This window comes from Cryptomeria japonica, chromosome 11 (genome assembly GCF_030272615.1).
Source record: "Cryptomeria japonica chromosome 11, Sugi_1.0, whole genome shotgun sequence".
Taxonomy (NCBI): domain Eukaryota; kingdom Viridiplantae; phylum Streptophyta; class Pinopsida; order Cupressales; family Cupressaceae; genus Cryptomeria; species Cryptomeria japonica.
This window is the reverse complement of record NC_081415.1, coordinates 731,300,823-731,328,820: the sequence shown is the minus strand read 5'-3', so window position 1 is coordinate 731,328,820 and position 27,998 is coordinate 731,300,823.

Here is a 27,998-nt window from a genome sequence, read left to right as displayed (position 1 = left end):
ATTCCACCATGGCTTGAAACTGGTCCACGTTCAGATTAATAGGAACGACAGTGTCTCTCAAGATTTTGTCAAGAATGGCTTTATGTGCGGGAGATATGCATAATAGCTCAAGGATTGAAATGAGTGTGGATGTCTTTCCTAACTGTTCTACAAGGTCATACTCAGGTTTGGTTGATGAAGAAGAGGTGTTTTTAGTTGGAGCACCTTGCAAAGTGATTTTACCTTGACGAGTTGTGACATTACATTCAGAGGTAGGTTCAAAAGAAGATCCAACACCTTTTAAGACAATCCTGGGTCTTCGAGTAGAATTCTCAAACGCTTTGTCCTTGATGATAATGGTAGAGACATAATTGTCCATCGAGATGTGATTGATGGTTGAATAATAGTTGTAAGATGCTCTGGTATAGTTGGTTTGATCCTCTATGGCTTTAGCTTTTCCCTTGTCATGTTTTGGGAATGGTTCCTTAAACATCTCATGTTCTTGATTAGACGAATGTCCATCAATCTCAATGTCACCTCTATCAATGAGATCTTGTATGATGTTCTTCAGTCGATGACAATTTCCTATCTTATGACCCTTGCTCTTATGATATTCACAATACTCATCATCATTCCACCAATTTGGTTTAACCTTTGGTTCATATGGAGGAAAATCTGGAACTGTGATTACCTTGTTTGCCACAAGCTTCTTGAAAACTGAATCAAGTGGTTCTCCCAATGGGGTGTACTTCCTTCGTGATCTAGAAATTGTTTGAGTATTCACCTGATTGTTTGTAGAACTTGATCCTGAAAAGATGAATTTGGGTCGCACCGTGTTGGCATCAACAACACCATCATTGACTGTGTTCTTGTTTTTATTCCAAAATCTTGGCTTGTCTTTTCCTTTAAAGTCATCTTTGTTTTCCTTGAATATCCTAATGACTCCTTGTTCAATTAGGACCTTTTCTGTTGCTAAGCCTTTTTCAATAACATCCTTGAAGGTGGACAAGAAGGCTTTCCTAAGATCATAGCCAATGTCTTTGTTAACATTCTGGGTTAACATTTCTACCATTTGTTTTTGTGGAATTTCACAAGAGCATCTGCTAGCTATATTTCTCCATCTTTGTAAGAATGATGCAAAAGATTCTCCCTCCTTTTGCTTGGTGTTGCACAAAGTAGTGATTGATATGTCTATCTCTATGTTGTAGGAGAAATGTTGGATAAATGCCTCTGCTAGATCACCCCATGACTTAATACTAGGTGGAAGTTGGGAGAACCATTCCATAGCTTGATCACCTAAGCTCTGTGGGAATAATCTCATCAAATATGTTTCTTCTGTTGCTATCTCAATGCAAGCTGTGAAAAACTGTCTTATGTGTGCCTTAGGATCCCCTTTTCCTCTATACTTATCAAATTTAGGCATCACAAAGTGTGTAGGAAATGGAGGCATTGGAATGCTCTTGTCAAATGGATAATGACAAATGTCTCTCATTGTGTATGTTGGCTTTGGTGTATTTATGTCCTCCATTTTCTTTTGTAAGTCCCTGATTTGTTGTTCCAAATTGCTCTTAGGTGGAGATCAACTTCTTGGACCATACCCCATGCTTGAGGCACCAATTGGAGGAGGAGCATGTTGCATATATGGATGATATTGATCATACATATGTTCATATGGAGGAGGTCTATAGTAATGTTGCGTAAATGGACCACTTGGTATAGATTCATGTTGAGGAACACCATATCTATTTTGTGCATGTATACCATACTCTACAGGCATGTCATGTTCTAATGTGTTGCCCCCAAATTTGACACGGGGTTTCGTTGTGTCCAAATTTTGAGCATGCCTTTGAACATCCAATTGTTTTGGTGGTTGATCCTTAGCATTAGTATGTGATTGAGCATATTTGTCTGCATAAGACTTCCATAATGGTCTACGAAGGTAAGTATCATATGTTTGACCATGTGTATGTGGGACCTCTGGTTTTTGAAGCAAAGCTAATGGTGATTTAGGTACCATATGTGGTCCTCTATTTCCTCCACTATTAGGTCTCCTTTGATCCATATTGGAGTGAGGTTGTTGCAAATGTCTATGTTCCATTATTTGAGACATGTCAAAATCATGAGGTATCTTTGCTCCACTTTGTGCCATCATTTGTAAGAAGTATTGTCTATCCCTCCTCATTATTTCCTCAACCAATCGATTGAAATGGGGATTCATAATGGATTCTTCCACATCTGCTAAATGTACTGAAAAGTTGTCCACATTGTCATTGTGTGTAGAATTGTTGTTTATAGTGTCCATGTTCTCAACATTTGGAATGTTTCTATAGACATCCATGTCAGGTAATGTAGTATGATCAGAATTGAAAAAGATCTCATTGTCATACTCATAAGAACTCATGTTTGCAGACTCTTGAGCCTCTTTAGTTTCTCTCCTAGATTTTTGAAGACGGGTTTCAACCATGAACTAGGTATTGACCAAGATGTGAGAGACTAGATGAAAAATGGAAAGAGTATGGAAGACCAAGAATTGAATGGAATGTAAATGAATCTGAAGTGTACTTGCAATGTCCAAAGTGTAAGACCAAGTATGTATGTAGTAGAGTAGGTGTGGCTTCCAAAGAGAGGATAGTTTCTCTTGATGAGGTAAGTTGACCTTGACTCTAAGTAATACCAAATGAGACCCAAAGGTAAGAAACCTTGATGAGGGACCACTTAGCAAAGTGTTGTTGTATGTAGTGTGTTGACAAAGTATGATGAGGACAAGCAAGTGACTTTTTGACTCAAGTTTAGACAAATGTGAATGTGATGTAAGGTGTGAAGCAATGATGGACTTTGTGAGACCCAAAGACAGGTTGATTGCTAAATGAAGTCTTGGAGAAATGACCTAAGAAGCTCAAAAATTCTGAAACTGACTGTGTTTGTTTGCTGGACTGTAATAGTTTTTCAATTCTGAACGTAGGCGCGCCTGTATACTTCACAGACGCGGTTTCCTGATGCAGACGCGACTCTGTTTAACACAGACGCATTTCTGAGATTTCTTTTGCAAAGTGTAATGTTGACTGTTGGAACACAGATGCGTTTCTGCCCTTCACAGACATGGTTATACAACATATACACTATTATGTCCAACATAGATGCGTTTTTGTAAAATTTGTGCAATTTTTTTCAAATTTGTGAAGTCATTTTTTTGTGACCAAATCTGATTGTTTGACCGTTTTTTTTTTTCATGATGAGAGGACACAGTGTTGATGAAGACCCAATGTTTGCAAGTGTCTGGACTCAAAAATGACTCCAAGAAAAGTGTGTTGTTTGATGTATAAATGTTTTGCATACACTTGAAGACACAAAAGACACAATGTTTTACTATTTGGTCTTGAATGTTTCGAATGTTTTAAAATAAGTCAAGCACAATTCTTATGGTTGGCCAAGACAATAGTTGTTGATCCCACATGGGGTTTTACCCCCGAGGCTATGCTATTCAGAGTGGATACTTAGATGCTTGACCTCACTGGCTCCACCCTCGACACTCACTTCTCGGGTCAGCCAAGCATCAGTCCCCATGAAAACTCCCCGTGGCGAACTTTGTATCTCTACTAAGAACCGTATGTGTGTGGGCCGCTACCAGAGGTCCGACCTCCTGCCCCAACAACTAGAAGGATTTGGGCTTCTAAAACAAAAAGGTGCTAGTAAGGGCATCCGCTCGTGTGGCCATACATGCGGCACTTTTAGCTCTATAAATATAGAAGGCTCCCAGTCGGTAGGGGTTATGCCCTACAACTGATCAAATAAATTTGATCAAACGGGTTTATGGGGAGACATAGTGTCAATATGAACTAATCAGCACATGTTATCCATAGTTTTCACCATGAATACATTTGTTTATAGTGGTTCGAAAGAGGTGGGTTTTCCTCGCTACCACTTGGGTCGTTCTCTTCTCACTAGTAGTCCTAATGACCACATGGGAAGACAGGCCCTCTAAAGATTAAACAAAAAGAGCCTATTGCTCAAGACACAAAAGACAATGATTCAATTTTAGTGCACCAATTGAAGTGTTTGCTAGTCTATGAAAATAAGGCACACAATAAAAATCCAAAAACCCTTGCCAAGGACCTGCAACAAAGAGTTGTTAGTAGTTTGGATTGTTTCAAATGATCACCCCTTCCTACAAGCACATAAGTTAGGTAAATTTTAAACCCAAAAGACTTTGTGAAAATAGGGGCCTTCAACCAAACGATTTAGCTTTCAAGACAAGCTACACCAATTTTGTTAGCTAGATCTGAAAATGTTAGCTCAAAATAAATCAGATCTGAAACCCTAAATGCAAAATCCAAAAACTGAATCAATAAAAACCCAAAATTTGAAATTGGTGAACATAGATGTGATTACCCTCAACACAGACGTGACTTCATGACACAGACGCAGTTCTGTGAGACACAGACGTGACTACAGAACGCAAACGCGTTTTATGAACACAGATGCGGCTAAAAATATCACAGATGTGACTTTACAACACAAACGTGCTTTCCTAGAATCTACAAAATAAAATATTGCCAATAACACAGATGCGACTCCAGATGTCGCAGACGCACCAGAAAATCAAAAACGCGATCCGAAAGTATGCAGATGCGGAAATATCAAAATGCTGCCGAAAACGTCAGATCTGCAACTTCAAAATACAAAATCTGCAACAAGGAAGTTAAATGCAAAAGGGACAAGAGTCCCACATGGCGTACCAAAATGTATATGGTGAAAATGGATAACAATAATAGCAATATTGAAAGGCTAAATGAATTCAACCACAAAACCCTAGTCTAACAACAACAAATATCCACCATAACATATGAAGATTACCTAAGACCATGCAAATCAAATGAAATCACAAAGATTATACCATCACATGTCCAATAGGGTTTTTGATCTCCATTCTTCCTATCTCCATTGATCTTGCTTGATATATTTTCTCTCAGATTTTATATGCACAAGAGCTCAACAAAGAACGGAATGTGGTTGCATGTAGGATCGTAGTGTAGTCCAGTGCATAAAAGATGATTAGAATGCATTATTAGGGTTTGATAATGAAGGAAGCATCTCTTTATATAGAAGACACTATATGAAATGGAGGGATAAGATTGAGAGGTGTAAAAGGAGGTCGGCTATGATTAGAGGGTAGGTAAAAGAAATAATAAAATAATGAAAGGGGTAGGTAGTATATGAATTAAGAGATGAATGACATGTGTCATAGGTAGAAAAGGTTAATGAATTAATTAAATAAATAAATATTTATTTAATTAATAGAAGAAGTGGGATGATTAAATAAATAAAATATATTTATTTAATTTAGGAAAAAAGATAATTTAAATAAATAAATGTATTTATTTAAATGAGAAATAAGGCTAGAAGAGGATAAATGAATTAATTAAATAAATAAAGATTTATTTAATTAATAGAAGAATTAGGCTTAGATAATTAAATAAATAAAATATTTATTTAATTAGACATGACAATTTTAGGTGTCTACACTCACATTTAGAGATTTTTTCGTGATTTGTTTGAATGTTGTTAAACATTGCATTTGTATTAGATATTTAATCTTGGGAATCAAGTTTTATGGGAACATATCCACTTGCTCTATTTCTAGGATAACTATTTTGCACCTCCTATAGAGAGCTCTTGTCGTGCCCAAACTTTAGGGCACAAAAACGGAACAACAAATTTTTTTTGACATCAAGAACTCGCAATATATCCTAATAATAATATTAACTTTATTAGAGTTTTGTCTTATCTAGGGTGAGAATAAAATTGTTTACTAAGGTTGGGTTAATTAACCAACTCGAACGAGCGACTAGTTTAGTGAAGATTAAATTAGTATCACGGATTATTGGCTAGCTCAATTACCTAACTCAAGTTGTCGCTAATTAAAAACAAAGGTTAAATGGTTATCTTCGAGAGTTTAATCATTCCCATTCATATAATGAGAATACCAATAATTAATTGATGCTCATGCAAAATTTATTATTTAAATCCAACCGATGAGGGTTCGAATTTCTATAAGGTCATTTGCCCACTAAGACCGACAATAAGCTAAAGCCAATTCTAATTTTTCTAACCCCTTAATTATGATGATTTAATTAAATTCGGCCCAAACTGGTCACCAAGGGCTTATGGTCCATAAAATTAATTCTACAATTTCTCCTTTTAAATTTTCCTAATGTCCAAATATATTGGGGAAAATCTATTGATTAATTAAATAAATTAATCATTTTAATGTATGGTGTATCCAACTATAATAACCCCTTCATTTTTAAATCCCTTTAATTTTACTATATTAAAATTTTAATCCCCTAAGGAATAAATGGACATATAATAATTCCATTATTAAAATAACCCCAAATATATATATTAAAATCAAAGTTTAAAATTCCCATTAAATAAACTCCCCTCTCTAATTTTAATTTTTTTTTTCCCCTTTAAATAAAGAAATCCTTTATTAAAAAATGCCAACCCTAACCCGAAATTGGGTTAGGGTTGCATTTCTATTTATTTACCCTTTGTTTAAATTTCTTATTACTTTATACCCTAACCCGAAATGAGTTAGGGTTTATTATACTACTTTTTTTTGTTTAGTATGAGTGCAGGTACGGAGGCGGATTAGGGCACGGCAGCCATGGCAAGGCGGCGGTTTTCGCAGAGGGGGGGGATGAGTGGAGGAGGCGGCGTGGGGCTTTCCCAGACGCCACTGTGTTTATACACAGTGACGGCGGTGCCGTCCACTGTGTATAAGCACAGTGGCGGCCGCGGACCATCCACTGTGCTTACACACAGTGGCGGCACCTCCCGTGCCGTCCACTGTGGGTAAGCACAGTGGTGCGGCCCGAGCCCCGTCCACTATGGGTAAACACAGTGGCACGGCCCGAGAGCCGTCCACTGTGTTTACACATAGTTGTTTGGCCTGTGCTACGATCCCTTTTTTTTTTAATGATATTTCTTTTTTTTTAAAAATTTATCATTAGGTAAATATATATATATATATATATATATATTTATAAATCAATATACATATTTTTATATATGTATTTGTATATCTCCATTGTCATGTTTCAAGTCTATACATATATTTCTCCCACGCAGGGATATATATATATATATAGGGTTAGGATTAAGAAGTTTATTCTGAATTATTTTTAACACAACAGTATATAATCTTTTATATATTCTGTAACAAGGATGCACAAGTTCAGAATACATCTCTTCTTTTGTTGTTGCAGGGGTATGCACATATAGCAGTTTATATATATATAGGTATATATTTTTCAATATATATACTTATATATTTATAGATATATATAAATAAATGTTGAAATAATAGGGCTGAAAACCCTTATATGGTTTGAGATTTTAACCATTAAACATTATGTTCTTAGTCTTCTAACAGCATTAAGAATAGGTCTTGTTTATCTTCTTATTTAGCAGTCTTACATACTACTTTCTACAGCAATAAAAATACTAGTTCTCTTTTTTTTAACAGTCATAAAATAACAGTAATTTGAACTATGCAAGTAAATCATGAAAGCTAATGCATTTTTTTTTTTTCCTTTTCTTTAATTTTGCAATAACTAAACAAGTTAACATACCAGATTTAGATGTAGTCTATAGCAACATCATAGACATCAAAAATTAAATAAAAATTACATTGCCTTCCAGAATAATAAGTTACAATAGCCCATATATAAAAATGGGTGAATAATCTAACCAGTCTTCCCTTTTCTTAATCTTTACACAGAGAATAAAAGAATACATTTATTTAAACAGAAAAGAAGAATCAACTTAAACCCTATATTTACATATGCACTTTCTCTTTCTTTTTTTTTTTGCTACAAATCATAAAGTTACATTTTCTTTCTTTGCTTTGCTGCATTTAAATAGAAATCTGAATCTGAAATATCTACAACCAAACCAACTGCAACTCCTAGTCTTTTTCCCAAGCCACCTGCATGTAAGATTTAGGACTGTGACCATGGGATGCTCACCTCCCAGCCTAGGCTTACCAGAAGCCACCCCCGAGCTAGGAGAATCAAGTTCTAGACAGGTTACAAACAAGCATACAACACAACAATAGGGCAAATACCCAAACATACACCTTCCCATCCCAAGCTACACTTTCACCACATTTTGTGATGATCAATCTACGGGTGGAAGTGGACCAAGTACCATTGGGGAGACTGCAGCCAAAATACAACCCAAGCCACCTCATGGCAACACAAAATACACAATAGATTCATCCCACACACCTTATGCCCCCCAAAGGCTCAAAGCCATATTCTCTCCCCTTATGACCCCCAAATGCATACACAAGGCTATGCAACAAGGGTCACAAAGGACACCCTTGAGATCACTCTCCTTAAGGAGAGCCTCTCACCCAAGGCTGTCATGCTTCTTCCACCCCAAGATAATCCTACTCCCCCAAGAGTAGGAGATCTTGGACACTCCCAAAGCAAGAACACATAAACAAACAAAAAAAAAAAAACATAAAAATGAAACTTACATTTCTCTTTTTTTTTTACAACAATCTACATATACACAACTCTTTTCACAAGCATTTCTTTCAAAAGAAGGAATAATTTAAACAACATAAACAAAGATAATACAACCAACCTTAATCTGCCAATAGGTATGTTAGACTTAGTTGGAGATGAGCTACCCAATCCACACAACTTTCTGCAATTTCTTGGCCTCCAAATTCCTCTATTCCTAAAACTGGTTTTTCCTCCAAAGTTTTTCCCAAAAATCTCCAAGGATGGAGAGTGGGTGATTAGCTCACTAAGCTTCCATTCTTAGCCTAAGAAGGCCTCTCTCACTCCTTCCAACCTCTTGGATAGAGTGAGGGATCTCCCATTGGATTGGTCTTCCCTAGGTCTTACATCCTCCCTAACCTAGGTACCTAGAGAAGGGAAATGGAAATGGGGAAGAGGGATTACTATCTCCAAGAAGGTTATCCTACCAAGGATGGCACTCCTATAGATGGAATTCGTCCATCTTGGGAAAACCACTTTTTTGGGTGGTTAAACAAGTCCTAAGGGAAAGACACATGGCCAATTTTGGCCTTCACCCATAGGTACCCCATGAGGCCTAATAGAAAAGCTCTAAAATTGACTCTAGGAGTTGATTTGACCTTCAGAAAGTCCACCTGAAGTTAACCTACGGGTCAACTCTGAGTTGACCTTCCTTGTGGCTCTCTAACCTAGATTTCTTGGTTCCTTCAAGGATAATTAGGAGATATAACAATTAACAAAAAATAAAACTCTCAAAAAGGTGACATGACAAATTGCCAACACAACATACTACATAGGTGTCAAGTGACACTACAAAATAATTCCACATCACAATACACACATGGCAATTGTCCCTTAAACAATTTAAACAATCCAATAAATACCATTTACACTCATGCAACATTTTACATTTACGAATAAAATACAGTACATATGGGGTGTTGTCTCTCCAAATAGACAACCCCTGGTTTTACTAACGCACATTGGCCTAGGCTTGATTCTTCATAATATTTCCATGGTCACATGGATAATTTCCTGCACATCTCAATTAAAGCATTAGTACTTCCCAAATAACCTCATATAATATATAACACATAATTAGAATACAATACATTCATTCTGCAAAGGCTCGTCATTATAAAATACGATTTATCACAAATCAAAGCAATTTATTATAATCCTCAAAATTTGATCCATCTACAAGATATGCAAACATTTTTCTAACATTATAACAAATTCTGAAATTCAGATAATAACCTGCATCATCACAATATTACCCTAATCTAGAATCATATAATATTCTATAATCCACAAGGCATAGAAATGAAGCATCCATATATATCAATGTTACCAAAATCATGGGACCATGTAAAGTTCTCTATCCATAGTGTGTCAAAACTAGCATCTAAAATAGTTCCAAAATGAAAATAGCTGAAGAGATAGGATGGATCGGGGTAGGGTCTCACAGCTCTCCATCATTGTATGAAGGATGCAAATTTTTCATTCTTATATTGTTTAGCGGCACACAATTCCATCAAAGTAACTAGGGTTTCAATGTTATGTGAGAAGTTTGCAATAAACTTTTCAGCTACAACCTCTATACAAGCCATAAAAAACTCTCTGAAATGGTCTCTAGGATCACCCTTCCCTCGATGTCTATCAAATTTAGGTGTTTCAAAATGATGTGGGAAAGGCGACATGTATAATGTGTGATTGAATGGATAAGGACGTAAGTTTTGCATTGTGTAGCTCTTTTTATCATTACCGGTCTACATGGTCATCATTTGTTGTTGCAAATTTTGTAATTGTTGTGTCAAAATATCTATTTGGGTCAAAGATACACCTTGTGTTTGTGTATGTGTAAAGCGGAAAATCGCGATCGAACCCTAGTTGTTCTCCCCTCTTCCAACTTCGAGGAGAGAGAAGGGAGGTTTGCTAGGATTCGATGGTTTTCACTTAGGGGAGAGACTTTACATTCAAAAGAGGGGTTGAAACTCATAAGATCCAATCCCACACAATGTAAGATTGGATGCTAAATGAATTTCAAGGGTTAGGAAAGCAAGGCTACCCTCTTTTGTAAAGAATGTTGTTAAGGAAATTAAGCTAAGAATACATAGAAAGTCATAAAGATTCGCTTATAAACTGAGTTCGGGTTATAGGATGAAGCTGCGGACCTAGAATTAGCAGTAGAATGTCGATATGGCGCTGTCCTGCAAATTTGAGCAAAAGTTGTCGGGACGATGGTGCCCGACGCCACGGTCCTCCGAAAAATCCGTGAAACGAAGGGGGATCTGTTCGTCTCTGCACAAGGATTCCACATCTTCAATTTCAGCCACGTACCTGCAACCTACACACAGAAAAGCGAAGACGATTGGGGGGTTAGGGATTAGGGGTTTTCCTTTAGGTCAAACCCCGGTTTTGGAATTAACCAAGAAATGAGCAAGAGCTGTAAATGTAAATGACTGTAAAACAAGTACTAATACCTTGTTCTAAGGATGTTTGTATCCTTATGTGCGAAGGTATAGATGTTGTATGTTGTATGTTGTAGCATGTAGTATGTAATCTCCTCTTCAATGGTTGAATCCTTGACTTGAATGCAACACTTAGCCTTGAATGGAGACTTGAAATGATCAATTGCTTGAAGGAATGCTTGAATGCTTGAATGCTTGAATGCTTGAGTATAGTTTCCACGCTTTTTCCATCATGTCGAATGAAAGAGGAAAATGTAGTTTATATACTTGTCATTTAGGGCTAATAGACTGATTTTCCCGACCTTAGGCCGACCAGGAAATGTAATTTCCAAATTGCAAACAAAAAGACCCAAGCCCCTTAGGAGACCGGGCCCAAAATAGGACCCAGGGACCAGGGCGCTGGGCGCCATGGTCCTGGGGACCAGGGCGCGCCCTGGTCCTGAAGGACCAGGGCGCTGGGCGCTCTGGTCCCACCTCCCGGGACAGCAGGGTGCAAGGAGGTTTAGGCCAGGGTGCTTGAAAAATGCAGTTTTCAGTGTCGCGAGCAAGTTTTGGGGTCTCCATTCAGGTTGCGTGTTGCGTCGCCATCGTGAAGACCGAAATGCAGTCGAAATTGCAAGTGTCGCAATTTTAGGACGCTACATTTAGCCCCCACTTTAGCGGGAGTATGTATGCTCATACTTCTGGTAAAGTACAAGGAAACAATATTGAAAGACTTTCACCACGTCAAGGAGGCAAGATACACCAAGCCCCCAGTGGACTAAGGATCTTACGACTTCGATTGATAAAGTAAAAGGGAAGATCACGAGGGAGAACCATGACTGTCAGTAGTAAGATTCCCTCACTATGAGTCATGCAAGAAAGATATCAAAAATTTTCAAGGCAAGGTTAAATTTACCAAGAAATTTTCAAGTATCTTAAAAAGATATGAACGGGATGTATGCCCCCCTATGTTAAAGCGATCGCACATGCCTCACCGGGGGTGATTGTTTTAACGTAGTGATACACATAAGAAATGAGAAAGGAGCACGTTATCGCAAGGATTTAGCCCCCAAGTGTGAGATAAACCCAAGGATAATAGACACAAAACATAAAGCACGAGGTGACTTCACTTTCCTCGGGGTCAGTATGCTGTATGATAATTCATGTATATATATCATATGTATGTATGCATAATTGTTCTTCATTCCCCAATCAAGGAAGGTCACCTAGAAGAAGGGAACACATGTGTCTTTTGAGTCAACATGAGAGAGACCGAGAGATCTCAATGCTTTGCATCGTCCTCAAGTAGACAACACCAAGGACAACAAATAGAAGAATGAGAATAACATATAGAAGAAGTAACAAAAGAGAGGGGGAGAGAATCTGCTATGCTAATGTAACTAGTCTAGCACGCCATCTACCCCCCGATCTTGCTGATCAATGTTTCGGGAAGGTAGGGAACACGCTAGAGGAGGAACATCCAACACAGCAGATGGAGCTATCACAAGATCCAAACAAGGGCTATGTTCATGTTCCGAGCCACATTGTTCTTGTCTAGGAGCTAGGATAAGTGCTTTAGAAAATTCATTAGATAAATGGTTATCAACATCAACAAGTTCATATTCACTATCAGAAGCAAGAGGAGTAACATTTTCATCATGCATAAAATTTTCATCTATATCGTCATCAAGATTTATAAAAATAGGATCTTTAACTCACACAGGATCAAGACCATCATGCATCTTATGTTTAAGAGATTTAGGCTCAATGTCTGGCTAAGGAGAAAATGGAATAATGCTTGTTGAAGGTGTTTTTGGAGATTGCAAAGTTTGAGAAGCGGCTGCTTGAGCTCTAAGACAACGCTTTCATCGGCGTTCACGTGCAGAACGATTTCGTCTAGTCTTAGTAGGAAGTGGAGAAGATTGAGGAGGAGGAATGTTCTCATCCTTAGCACTTGGGTGTTTAGGTTGTGGTCTCTTAGGCTGGATAATAGGAGAAGAAGAAGGTCTCTTCTCTCTATAAAAAGAAGGAGGAGGAACTGCTCCATATAAGGGAAGAATATTTGGTTTAGGGAGAAGACCAAGTCCATCATGACGAGGAGGTATAGGTCTACTCTTAGGAAGTTTATTAGGTATAGACATAGTCACATCCATAGGGATGGGTTGGGAATCTTCTTGAGGAAAGACATTAGTTTTATCTTTCAAAGGAAGAACTTCCTTCTCAAGAATGATAGGAATGTCAAGTTTAGGTGTTCTAGGTTCACTTAGAGATAAGATCATATCTGTTTTCCACTTTGGATAAGATTTGAAAAGATGATCACTTCATGGAGGAAGAGATTGGAATTGTTTAGGCCAAAAGTAATCTATAGGAACACTAGAAGTTCTTTTAGCTGGTTTAAAGAGACTATGATTGACAGTAACGACTTCACCATTATGGGGAAATTTCAAACACTTATGAATAGGAGAAGCAATAGCTTTCATGGAAGATAGCCAAGGATAGCCAAGCTTCACACGAAATTGTTCGGAAGATGGAATAATAGCAAAGTTCACATCAAGAGATTTATTATGGACCTCAATAGGCAATGTAATAGAACCAATTGCAGGAGAAGAAAATGCATCAAATAGTTTCACAATCACATCTGTTTTGTCATATATCACTTGATTCAATTGCAAAGTAAAAAGGAATTCTTCAGTAATAACATTAACCATGCACGAAGGATCAATAAGCACTCCACGGCAAGGTGTATTCTTAACTTTTGCAACTATGTATAAAGGACCATCAGGTGCCCTAATGGTTTCACTGGAATCAAATGTGATGGAAGGTTCTTTAGGGATTTCTTGCTGCTCTACAAAGTTAATCACATTCGGGGTCATAGACACAAGACCATCAAATGAAAGAGAGGAATCATTAGCCTCAATTGCATTAGAGGTATGAGAAGGCAATGGATTAGTGAAAATCTGAAGATTTTGGTTAGGAGGAGCTACAAATGTGTTGCCTTTATAATTCACTCCAGAAACAGAAATAGTATTATTATCAATCAAATCCTGAATTTTACCCTTTAAAGAAAAACATTTTTCAGTATCATGACCAGGCTGATGATGAAATTGACAAAAGGCTTTGTTATCAAAATAAGGTGAAGTAATCTTTGCAGGATCAATTTTTCTTATAGGAGGAAGAGTAAGCACATTTTGTTCCAATAACTTACTCATAATACTATGTAATGATTCATTCAAAGTAGTATACTTTCTTTCTTTCTTGAAAAATTTAGAAATAGGAGGCACACCTGATGCTGCATTCACATTGTTGTTGATGATGTTTTCATTGAATTTGATGGAATCTCTGTTTGGTTTAAACTTCCCAAATGGTTGTTGACTGCTATCACCCTTATCACTCGGAGCCATAGGATGTGATTGTTCCATTTGACTCACAGTCAATTGATAATTGTGAAGAGTTGCACACAACTGTTGGAAAGAAGTAAACTCAGAAAATAGAAGTTTGTCTCGAATAGCTTTTTGTAAATTAGAAATAAAGATTCTTTGAATATCATTGTCAGGCACTGGAAAAGAAATTTGAGCATACAAATGCTTATATCTACCAATGAAATCAGTCACTTTTTCTTTAACACCTTGTTTACAATGCATTAAATCAATCAAAGTAACTTTAGGACTTATATTGTTTTGAAATTGTTGAATGAAAGCATTTGCAAGTTGTTCGAAAGAAGTAATAGAATAAGAAGGCAACGAGCAATACCATTGTAGGGCTTTGTCTCTTAATGTTCTAGTAAATAGTTTTGCAAGCAACCTTTGGTCATAAGCAAAATCAGTACAAATTGTTTGAAAAGTCTTAACATGTGTTAGAGGATCTCCTTTACCATTATAAAGCTCCAAATGCGGGATTTCAACATGTTTAGGAGGGATAGCTCGAACAATGTCAAGAGAAAGTGGGCTCGCAACATCAAATGTGGGCACACTGAACTTAGATTGATTCATAGAGGCAATTTGTTGCTGTAAAGAAGAGACAGTTTGTGCTAGATTGTTAATGGTCGCTTCAGTCGAAGAATTCATATTGGATGTGTTATATTGAGATGGAGGTGTTATGTTATTGAAAGAAGGTAAAGAGTAAGGTGGTGGGACTCTATGATAATTAGTCATAGGAGATGATTGGACAAGAGGAACACTACAAGGAGGAATGGAATGGTTAAATGAATTGCCCCCTTGCGTCATGTTCATTTGTGAAGATGTAATAGGAACACTCATTAGAGGAATGAATGAAGAAGTTGGATTGAATGAAGGAAGAGGGTTAATTGAAGAAGAAGGGTTGCCCCCATGACTGGTGATCATAGGAGGAATGTCTTGTGTTGAAGTAGTCATTATGTTTGATGTAAAAGTAGGTATACTAGCAATAGGAGTCGTCAAAGGAATAGAATGATTGTCTTGGGTAGGAGGTTGTGTATAACCTAAGGTTTCGACACAACTCTTCATAGGCATCACATTTGAATCCACAATGTGTGCAATACCATGCAAAATATCAATTCCATTCTTATCACTTTGAAGCATACGTTTTAGACCCTCAATTAAAGGAAGAGCTTGACTATCAGGGTATTCTTGAGACATCCATTGTCGAAAATCGTCAAATTGGTTATCCAATTTCGAAAGTTGTTCTACAGAAACCTCATGGAGAGCTTCTTCATCATTAGGAGGATTAGAGGAATTACCCATGTCCTCGTTAAAAAGGCTATTCAAATTAGGTTCCATCTCCTCAGTAGTTAAACCTCGAAAAGACTTACTTCTACGGCTTCGTCTAACGGGAATAGTGTAAGTAGGGCTTATTGTTGTAAAACTCATGCACTAGAAAGAGAGAGAAGATTTTGAATTTAGAGGTAGCAATTTTCAGTAAAATCAGCCAATCTTCTGGATTTAAGCTGTTAAATGCAATCACAACAGTCTCCCAAAATTTTGAAAAAAATGTCCGGGACCGTGGCGCCGGGAGTGCAACACGGTCCTTGCAACTTTTTTCAAAATTTGCAGGGATGAAAGGTATGATGATTTTAGAGCTAATCTGAAAAAATTGAGTGATTTTACGATCTGTAGATAGGCCAAATTAAAGTTGCAAATTCAAAATTGAACCCTATCAAGATTGTCGAAAAATGCAAAATTTGAATTTTGAAAAAGAGAGGGAAACTGAAATTTTGAATTTTATGATTTTAGAGGGAATGTCAAGAGCAATGCAAATTTTGAAATTTGAAAATTGACTCAATTTCACGCAAAATTCAATTTTGAAAGAGGAAATCAAAGTTGTTGTAATTAAGCACTTAATTTCAAAAGTCACAAATTGCAAGAATTTGAATAAAGCACTGAAATTTCGAGTGAATGCAAACACAATTTTCAGATTTATGATAATAAAAACGCAATTTTGACACAAAATTTTAATTTCAATGATTTTTGAATGATTAGAAGCCTTAGACCAAGCAATCGCAAGACCAACTTTGACTGTAATTTTGAAAGTGTTATAATTGACAAAATCAGCCAAAATTCTGGATTTTAGCAGGAAAATACAGCAAGATCTCGCTCCCGAAATTTTGAAAAAAATGTCGGGGACGATGACGCTCGGAATGCAACACGGTCCTCGCAACTTTTTTCCAAATTTTCAGGGATGAAGGATATTGTGATTTTATTGCAGAATCCAAAGTTACAGCTGATTTGGAGATGTTTTGATTGGTCAAATTGTCGGACAAAGGTTGAATTAAGAGGGTTTCAAAAATTAGGGTTTTGACATTTAACCACTTAATTTTCAGAATTAAAGCATAAATATGAATTGAAAATTTGTAATAGAAGGGCAGATCTGAAACAGGCATTAACATTTAGACATTTCGCAAGTTCAATTACTAAAAGTTAAATTTAGGGTTTTTATGCAATCACCTCTAAAATTTTGCAAAAGATCAAACATGGAAATGTAATCAATTTTTTTTTTCAGATCTAAGCATGAAAAATCAGAAAGGATGTTCACGTCGGGTTCACCAAAATGTAAAGTGGAAAATCGTGATCGAACCCTAGTTGTTCTCCCCTCTTCCAACTCCGAGGAGAGAGAAGGGAGGTTTGCTAGGATTCGATGGTTTTCACTTAGGGGAGAGACTTTACATTCAAAAGAAGGGTTGAAACTCATAAGATCCAATCCCACACAATGTAAGATTGGATGCTAAATGAATTTCAAGGGTTAGGAAAGCAAGGCTACCCTCTTTTGTAAAGAATGTTGTTAAGGAAATTAAGCTAAGAATACATAGAAAGTCATAAAGATTCGCTTATAAACTGAGTTCGGGTTATAGGATGAAACTGCGGACTTGGAATTAGCAGTAGAATGTCGATACGGCGCTGTCCTGCAAATTTGAGCAAAAGTTGTCGGGACGATGGCGCCCGGCGCCACGGTCCTCCGAAAAATCCGCGAAACGAAGGGGGATCTGTTCGTCTCTGCACAAGGATTCCAGATCTTCAATTTCAGCCACGTACCTGCAACCTACACACAGAAAAGCGAAGATGATTGGGGGGTTAGGGATTAGTGGTTTTCCTTTAGGTCAAACCCCGGTTTTGGAATTAACCAAGAAATGAGCAAGAGCTGTAAATGTAAATGACTGTAAAACAAGTACTAATACCTTGTTCTAAGGATGTTTGTATCCTTATGTGCGAAGGTATAGATGTTGTATGTTGTATGTTGTAGCATGTAGTATGTGATCTCCTCTTCAATGGTTGAATCCTTGACTTGAATGCAACACTTAGCCTTGAATGGAGACTTGAAATGATCAATTGCTTGAAGGAATGCTTGAATGCTTGAATGCTTGAATGCTTGAGTATAGTTTCCACGCTTTTTCCATCATGTCGAATGAAAGAGGAAAATGTAGTTTATATACTTGTCATTTAGGGCTAATAGACTGATTTTCCCGACCTTAGGCCGACCAGGAAATGTAATTTCCAAATTGCAAACAAAAAGACCTGAGCCCCTTAGGAGACCGGGCCCAAAATAGGACCTAGGGACCAGGGCGCTGGGCGCCATGGTCCTGGAGACCAGGGCGCTGGGCGCCCTGGTCCTGAAGGACCAGGGTGCTGGGCGCTCTGGTCCCACCTCCCGGGACAGCAGGGTGCAAGGAGGTTTAGGCCAGGGTGCTTGAAAAATGCAGTTTTCAGTGTCGCGAGCAAGTTTTGGGGTCTCCATTCAGGTTGCGTGTTGCGTCGCCATCGTGAAGACCGAAATGCAGTCAAAATTGCAAGTGTCACAATTTTAGGACGCTACAGTATGTCCCACAAAAGGACTCATGGTTGCATAGCTATGATCTTGCTGGAAGGTACCATGATTATAATTTTGTGTGTTGTGCATTCCACTAGGTACCATAAAATAAGTGATATGCAACCCCATGTTTGGTTGAGTTGTACTTGTTGTATTGGTAAGACCTAGATTTGCATTTTGGTGACCATATGTCGATCCTATAGAATAGGAAACTAGAGGCTGGGTTGCACTTGTTGCTTGTGTTTGAATAGGTGTTGAGACACTTGATATTATCGGTATGCTTTGTGTTGGTATACTAACATTGATTGCCGAAGATGATGGACTTGTTTGAAAGTTTGTATTTGTATTGACATTTGTTTAGATAGGTACATTTTGAGGAAAACTAGAGGTCGTTGCTTGCATTTGTGTTATGGGCAGTGTTTGACTGTTATCTTGACCTAAAGTTTTTCCTAGTGGTAAGATCTTTGTGACATCAAAATCTTCAGATAGTTTTGCCCCATTTTGTAATAACAACTAGATATTTGTCCCTATCACTATGTATAAGTTTATCTAAGATCATAAGGATATGTGGATCTTGTTGAGATGACTCAATTTCTTCTTTTGTTAAATTTTGTTGTAATTCATTTAGGATAGACATTGCCTGAGAACCTGATTGTTGACTAGTTGATATGTCCATATTCCAAGTTGGATCTACAGACTGGTTGTTGTTTGGGTCCATTATACCTTTTGCCTTTTGTGACCTTGTGATAGGCATTTAAGACTACTATATGAGGGTTGTTTTATGCAAGATGATGACTAATGCTAGACTGTAGACGTAGGTATGAAAAACTAGACTAGACTCTCTATTGGGGATTTTTATGCGAGACCTATTGAGCATTTCTAGATTTTGTAATGCAAGTTTTTCCATGTCTTCTCTTACACATTCTGCAAGAATTTCTCTATCAATCCTATGGGCGATTTTACACTCAATATTTATCTCGTATTTGACTCCTATATACTGAGGTCCGTTTCTCCTTGAATCCCAGTCTCTCTTACCCTGAAGATCCAAAGATCTTATCACCGAGGGATTTTTGTCTCATAATGTAAGGTACATGAGGGGTATCTATGGGGTACGATCTACACTCCTAGAATCATTGAATGTAGGATTTTGGCCTGCTAAATTGGTTCGTAGTATAAGGTTTTGAGGGGTCTCGATCCAATGACAGATTCTTAGAGCAAGCCACTTAAGAATTTAGTTGAGCTTATTGGTGTAGGGAAGGTCCCCACATACATTGAATTCACTCAACACTCTAGCTGCCTGACCAGTATATTTATATAGCGGCTCAAAAAACCAACTTGAGAGTATGCTGGGAGAGATGATATCCCCAATGCATCCCAATTTAAAGTACCTCTGTGGGGTGATGAAATCCCCAGTCAAAAATACCCCTCACTACATGAAATAAAATAAAATTGGATGTCGTTGTCACCTCCTTCCTTTCTCCCAAGACCCCAAAGGTGGGTGGAAATTTAGTTAATGCAATAGTAGGTCCACCCCAAACACGATAAAAATCTTTACCTTAAGAAAATGAAATATGATTTAATCTAATGCAGCCCGATTCACATTCATTTTATAGCCAAAATTGAGGTGTTGAATATGCATGTGCATGCCCATTTTAACACCAAATTGAAATATGAAGGCATGCATGTCAATTTTAACCATTGTTGATTTTAAGACCAAATCTAATTGTTATACATGCATGTCAATTTTAGCCAATGTTAATTTTAAGCACCAAAAGACAAAGTGTGAGATTATGCATGCATGTCCATTTTAACTATTGTTGATTTTAAGAACCAAAAGATGAAGTGTGAGATTATGAGTGCAATTGATATAATACTAATCCGATCCTTTTTGTAAATTTTCCATAGGCTACAAATAGATGATTAGCAGTCAAATCAAATCAACAAAAGATAGAAAATAAAAAATTGACAGAAACGAATGCATGACAATACCTGCATGATTGCGTGACACTGATAGACCCAATGCATGAACATAACATAGCGAATGCATAATTATAATAGATCGAATGTGTGACAATAACATATCAATTGCGTAATCTAAACAGGATGATTGCATGATAGATAGGCAGCCAACACAAAAAAAAATTAAAATTTTTTAGCTAAACTCGATCAGAAACCTGCAAAACCAATTGTGAGGCCCTTGCTAAATCTCTCATCATCCATTCAATATTAATTAGATAATATTTAACTTGATATGAGAGAACTAAGCTATTATATCTATAAAAGGTTGGTTGATCTTCCCAATCTTGTATCTTCTTTTATGCTTGGAGAACCCTTTGATAGCATTTTGCCTGTCTTCTTTGTCCTTTGTCCTTCTAGTACCTAAGATCCTGAATTGTACCTTGCGTGCCATAAACTATTATAATAAAATCATGCAAAATAATCTATTTCTATATTTACTCAATTTTAGATAGAATTAAACATATCAGAGAACAGAAAGGATATGAGAATAGAAACAATCAAAGATCAATTTTCCCTGCAAATGCGTGATCTATAAAGGACGATTGTGTGACCCTATATGGTTGAATGTGTGACCCCAAAGGGTTGAATGCATAACATTGTTTATGCAATTGCATGATGATGTAAGCACGATTGCGTGATGAAAAATCTATTATCGAAATTCGTGCAAAATATGTAAAAAAATGAAAAAATCCATACAACTTGCAAAAATTACATAGAGAACAGAGAAGGTAAATTAGCTGTTTTTTACATTGGGTTCACCAAAATGTGTGCATGTAAAATTAATCTTATAAAATATCAATTAGAATCAAAGGGAAATCACAAATCCCTATCTAATCAAAGAATTCTAACAAACAAACAATGAAATAATACAATCAAGCAAAATAGGGTTTATAAATAAAATCAATTAAAAAGTCATGTTCACCAAAATTTCTACATGTAAATTTCATCTTATAAAATATCAATTAGAATCAAAGTGAAATCACGAATCCCTATCTAATCAAAGAAATCTAACAAACACACAAGGAAATAACACAATCAAGCAAAACTAAAATCAATTAAAGACTCCCTATTTTGTGACTACGTATAACTTCAATTTCTCTTCTCTTCTCTATGGTATGATGGCTCTCAGATATTGTGCTGGTAACCTACAAGTGACACAAAGATTCAAAGTTTGTGATCATTGAAAATGGAGGTTGAATGCTCAATTTATAAATTTTTGGATGAGATTGATTGAAAGGTGGAACATAATGATCAAGAGGTGGAACTCAGGTAAGCTCAAATGTTGTTTGATAGTTGAACTACTAATTTAGAGGTGCAACATAATAGATTGAATAGATTAATTGAGTCAACTGATTGAGAAAAAGCTAACTAAAAGAAGAAAAAAAATGATTGGAGGAAATAAAGAAGATGACAAAGAGAACTAGAAGATGAAAATAGAGACTGGAGAGATAAATGATTTAATTAATTAATTGATTGAATTAATTAATTTAGCATGTGCTTGCATTTAGACTTAGATTTTCAATTTAATCTTTTCATGAGATTTTAATTCAAATATTATTTAATTCAATTTAGTATTTGAATATATTTAGAACTTGACTTTGATTTTCCATTTGGTTTTTGAAATCATGCACATGTAATTGAATTTGGAAGAAATTAGAAGAAATAAGAAATTAAATGAAATTAGAATTTGGGGATTTGGAAATGGAAGAATTAATTAGTTAATTAAATACTTTAAAGAAACTATTTAATTATGCTAGAAATGGACTATAATTAAATAATAAAGATTATTTAATTTAAAGGGTAAAATCACAATTAATTAAATACTAAATATTTAATTAATAAAAAGGGTTAATGATTAGATGATGATAGGATTGAGATAGAAATTAAGAATTAATTTATTTAAATAATAAACATTATTTAAATTGGGGAATTAATCATAATTAATTAAATAATAAATATTAATTAATATTTAGAAAATGATTAAAATGATTAAATGGTGATAGAATAGAATAAAATAATTAATAAGATGATGAGGAAATATGAAATTAGAAGAAATAGTTAATTAAATTAATTAAAGAATTAAAGAATTATTTAATCAATTAGAGGAATAATTAGTGCATGATCAATGAGACATTTTTAGGTCTCTATAATACCCTATACAAATTTATGCCTTATGTTAGCTTACAAGGATATATACAATATCATATTACATGTCGGTCATATAACATAAATGAATAAGCATGAAAAAAAGTTGTCGATGTCGGATCTAAGATGTGTCGGCCTCTAATATCGATGACCTTTACCATACCATGTTGCCCTGCATTGCTGGTGACCAAACAAATCTCTTATCCTGTCAGTGTCAGTGCTGGTGCCGATGTAGAGTCTGTGAAGTGCCTGTCGGTACACCATATGAAGCTGGAACCCAAAATCATGTTGTCATCAATGACAACATAGTGAAACCAGCCATTAGCATGTCAATTGTCAACAACATGAATTCCCTGAGATATTTGCTTGGATACATTCTGACATGCCTGGCATAGATCCTAAGATTGTCACTCATAATATTGTCCTAATTCCTGATGGTAAACCCATGAAGCAAAAGATTTGAAAGATTCACCCTTAAGTGGCATTACTTGTTAAAGTAGAAATTGAAAAACTATTGGATTCTTGATTCATTCATCCTATCGATTATTCCCCATGGATTTCAAATGTTGTGGTTGTGGCTAAAGATGAAAACAAGATTAGGATGTGTATAGATTTTTGCTATTTAAAAAAGGCCTCTTTAAAGGATGACTTTCCTCTCCCAAATATCGATATGATAGTGGATTCGGTAGTAGGGCATGCTTTGTTATCCTTTATGGATGGTTTCTCAAGATATAATCAAATCTTCATCAATCCCCAAGATCAATATAAAACTTCTTTTACAATCCCTTGGGGTACGTTTTGTTGGATTGTGATGCCTTTTGGATCGAAAAACGTAGATGCAACCTATTAGCATGCTATGACTCTCATGTTCCATGACTATATGCATAAAACCTTAGAAGATTACGTTGATGACATCTTAGACAAATCCGTTCTTCGTACAAATAATGTTAAGATCCTTCGTCAAATTTTTAAGAGAACTCGTAAGTATAACATGCATTTGAATCCACGAAAAATGTGTTTTTTGTGTGGATAGTGCAAAACTATTAGGATTCATAGTTTCACATCATGGTGTTGAGGTGGATACGAAGAAAATAGATGCTATTGTTAACATACCACCTCCTAAGAATGTCTCCCAACTAAAAATTTTGCAAGGAAAGATCCAAGCTATTTGTAGGTTTGTCTCTCAACTTGACAATCGTACCTTTCCCTTCACATAATTGCTTAAAAGGAATATCACTTTTCAATGGAATGAGGATTGTCGTCAAGCATTTGAAGACCTAAAAATCTATTTAGCCAATCCTCCTATTCTTCAACCTTTTGATCCTACTAAGCATTTCCTTCTATACACCACTACTTCCCCTCAAGCTCTTGTAGCCCTATTGGCACAATGTCATAAGGATGGTAGAGAATGGCCTATTTATTACATAAGACACACTCTACTCGATTACAAAGTCCGGTATTATGCAATAGAAAGACAGTCCCTTGCTTTAGTCTTTGCAACTCAAAAATTGAAGCATTATCTCTTGAATGTTGAGATCCATGTTATCATTAAATTCAATCCTCTTAAACATCTTTTCTCCAAAACTGACCTTTCCAGATGTTTAGCTAAGTAGGTAATGATGTTGATCGAGTTTGACCTTAAGTTTGTCTCACAAAAGGCAATAAAGGGTCAAGCATTGTTTGACAACTTAGTTGATGCTCCTTCACCCTTCTCCCTACCTAATCCAAAGTCTTTTCTTGATGAATACATTTTTTCCATTGAGGTTGATGAGACTTGGGAACTGTATTTTTATGGCTCTAAGTGCCATACAAGATCAGGGCTAGGGGTGGTTTTAATCTCTCCTAAAAAGAAGCCTATTTCTTTATCATATTGTCTCAATTTCTTATGTACCAACAACATTGCTGAATACAAAGCTCTTATAGTTAGAATCAACACAACCTTGGCATTGAATGTGAAACATTTACATATTTGTGGAGATTGTCAACTAATCATAAGATGAGTGACATCAATTTATCAAGCTAAGCAAGAAAAATTATCATAATATAGAGATCTAGCTTTATCCTTGTTGCAAAACTTTGATTCTTATACCATGGAGCCTGTTCCTCAAAAAGATAATCAACATGCTGATGTGATGGAATGTGTTTCCTCTCTTGTGTTTCTAGAGGACCCCTTGGTAGATCTTAAATTCACTATTCACAACCTCACTACCTCAGCTATTGCTAATAATCCTAGTGATGTAGCATATTATTGCATTATAGATTTTGATGAATGGTACTCGCATATCGTAAGATATTTGAGTCATGGTACCTTTCTTGACTCTTTGAATAAGAATACTAGGGATAGGATTCACAAATTGGCTGCTAGATACATTATCCTTTCTAGTGTTCTTTATAGGAGGGGTTATAATGGTCTTCTTCTTCGATGCTTAAACATGGCTAAAATCCCTATTGCTCTTGAGGAAGCACATTTAGGTGTTTATGGGGGGAATTTTGGGGGTAGATCTTTGGTTCAGAGATTTCTCCAAATGGGATATTATTAGCAAACCATGGAGAAGGATTCCTTTGCATTTGTTAAAAGATTCATCAGTTTTAGCAACATAGCTATTTGATCCATGCCCCTGCCCAAGAGCTTCGATCTCATGTATCATATTGGCCCTTTTCTACATGAGATTTGGATCTTGTTGGTAAAATATCTCCTCTCTAATGTCAAGGACATAACTTCATCATAACTACCACTGATTACTTTACGAAGTGGGTGGAAGTCGTTCCTCTTCGATCCACTACCGCTGAAGTAATTTGTCAATTCATTTTGGAAAATATTATTTCTCGATTTGGGATACCTTCCGCCTTAGTTTCAGATAATGGAACATCATTCGAAATTAAGGATGTGAAGAAGTTTCTTGAGAAATATCATATGCAACATAAATTTTCTACACCTTATTATCCTCAATCAAATGGTCAAGTTGGGTCATTTAATAGGATAATTGAACAAATTCTTCAAAAGGTTGTAAACACACATAGTAAGGATTGACATACACAATTAACCTATGCTCTATGGGCTTATCGCACGAGTGCACATGTTACTATGGGTTGTACTCCTTATAATCTTGTTTATGGTATCGATGCAATTATGCCTTTGGAGTTAGAGACTCCTTCTTTGTGAGTCTCTCTAAGGGGTATAGTGGATGATGATTCCTATAGAGAGAAAAGACTTCAAGAGCTTGAGATGCTGGATGAACAATGCATAAATTCTATTAGGTCCCGGGAAAAACTGAGAGGCGGGGGGGGGGGGGGGGCCTGAATCAGTTGTCCAATAAATTTAAACCAAATACAATTCAACCAACTTAATGCTTAATACCAGTAAAAAAGTTAAGTATGTCGGTAGACAGTTATAATAGTTAATTGCTATATCGGTAAGGATTAGTGCATGAAACATAAACACAAAATCATCCACAACACATAACACAAATATTTGTATGTGGAAACCTTGTAAGGAGAAAAACCACAGTGGGAAACCTTACCCACAATTAGATGATACTACTATAGATAGTAAGGGTACATAAATGGGGTTTGCACATGCAGAAAGGCCAACAACCTAGAGCTCACTTCTCAATCACAAAATGGGAGTCACACTGACTACAGTTGGATGGTTAAATCCAATAAGAATGTGTTGGCATTTGGCATTTGGCATTATAATAGACAAGGAGAGATTGTTGGCATTTCAATAAGGATATTGAGAAAGTTGTTGATGATTATGGATATAACTGATTAAGGATGTTTACTATCTTAATATTATTATTTTGTCATTGATGTCAAGAAATTGATTTTCTAATTTAGTATGATGTTGCCTTATCTTGAGAAGTATGATTTGATGAGTATAAAGATGTTGGTAAAAGACACTGAAAGAATATGGTGAATAAGGGGAGAAATAAGTTATTCAATGGGCAACTATTATCGAGTTAGATAGTGATGAGATCATGATGTTTAGATTGTTTTGATATCCTACATATGTTATTGATTGAAAGGTTAATACTATAATATGTTACCAAGCAAAGAACCTAGTCGGTAAACCCTAAGGTTATCGCTATCGGTTAATGAAGGCAAAATGTCTACCGAGTGAAGTTTAGTATTCACCGAGTTGTAACCGAGCTGTAACAGAATGCATTAAATGATTACAAGCGTTATTTAATGAAGGAAGCTGATGAGCTGGCCATGATTAAATGATTGGTATGTCGTGAATGAAGTTTGTTAAAGAATCTATGGCAAAGGAAAATTGGCAGGAAGATCTATAGCTTAGATTGAACCGCAATACCCTAGCACAAGTTCCAAGAAATGTATGCAAGTTCCAAGTCAGGGTAAAACATTTTTCAGATCAAAGGATACATTGAACCTGGTCAAAGTTTGAAGATCCAATGGCTATGATTGATCATGGGAAATGTGATCAAGGAGATTAAGCGGTTGGTGAATTATTTATGAATAGGGAACTATTGATGAACAATGTATGCGAGCAAGTGTATGCACAGGGATGCTACACAGTGATTACCAAGCACAGAAGCTTGAAGACCTATTTTGAATAAACAGAGTATAGAGCCCAACAGATGGACAAGATTAGTTCTTTGTCTATATTGTATTGAGAAAATAAGAATCTGCTTTAGCATTTTAGATGTGAAGTTGCAGATAGATTTTTATTATTGTTATTTTGTGAAAGCGACATAAAATCTCTTAACCGAGTGGACTTAACAGTCTTATTTGTAAAACCCTCTAGCAAGGTGACATTCTGATTGAGTGTTTGAAATACTTTAACAAGGTCACTTCTAACAAGGTGAAGATCCTAACAGATCTGAGGGAAATCCCTTAATCAGGTCACATCTAGCAATGTATTTGTAATCTTTAATAGGATTTGCTTTTAACCGAGCATACTCTAGAAGAGTATATTTCTTAGTGGGTCTGAAATCCCACAGTGGTTTCTCCCTATTTGGGTTTCCACGTTAAATCTAGTGTTATGAGTGTTATGATGTTTATATGCTTTTGAGTTTGCATGTTTAGCAGTTTTGGTTATATTACTAAAGTATATGTTACCGAGGTTGAATCTGATGTTTTTATGAAAGATTAAGGTTGTATGATTCACCCTCCCCCTCTCATCTTATTAGCTTGACATTTGTACTTATCTTTAAGTATCAGAACTATCAATTGGTATCAGAGCATTGGACTCTGGAAGGAAAAGTTTAAAGGTACTTGAGGAAAAGATCCAAAGATGTATAAGAGAGATGCACCGAAGCTGAACAAGTCAAGTTTCTCTACATGGCAGAAAAGGATGAAGCTGCACCTATAAAGAGTTGGAGAATATGCTCTATATTATTTGGAGAATGATTTCATCACACCAAGCACCTATCCATTGACAATGGAAGAGATAAAAGAAAAGCAAGAACATATCCAAGCAATAATTGAAATAACATCTACATTGACCGATTCAGAGTTTAATGAACTAGAAGGCTGCAATGATGCAAAGGCAATGTGGGACAAGGTCATATCTGTGTACAGAGGAGATGAACATGTTCAAAGAGAAAAAGTGGAT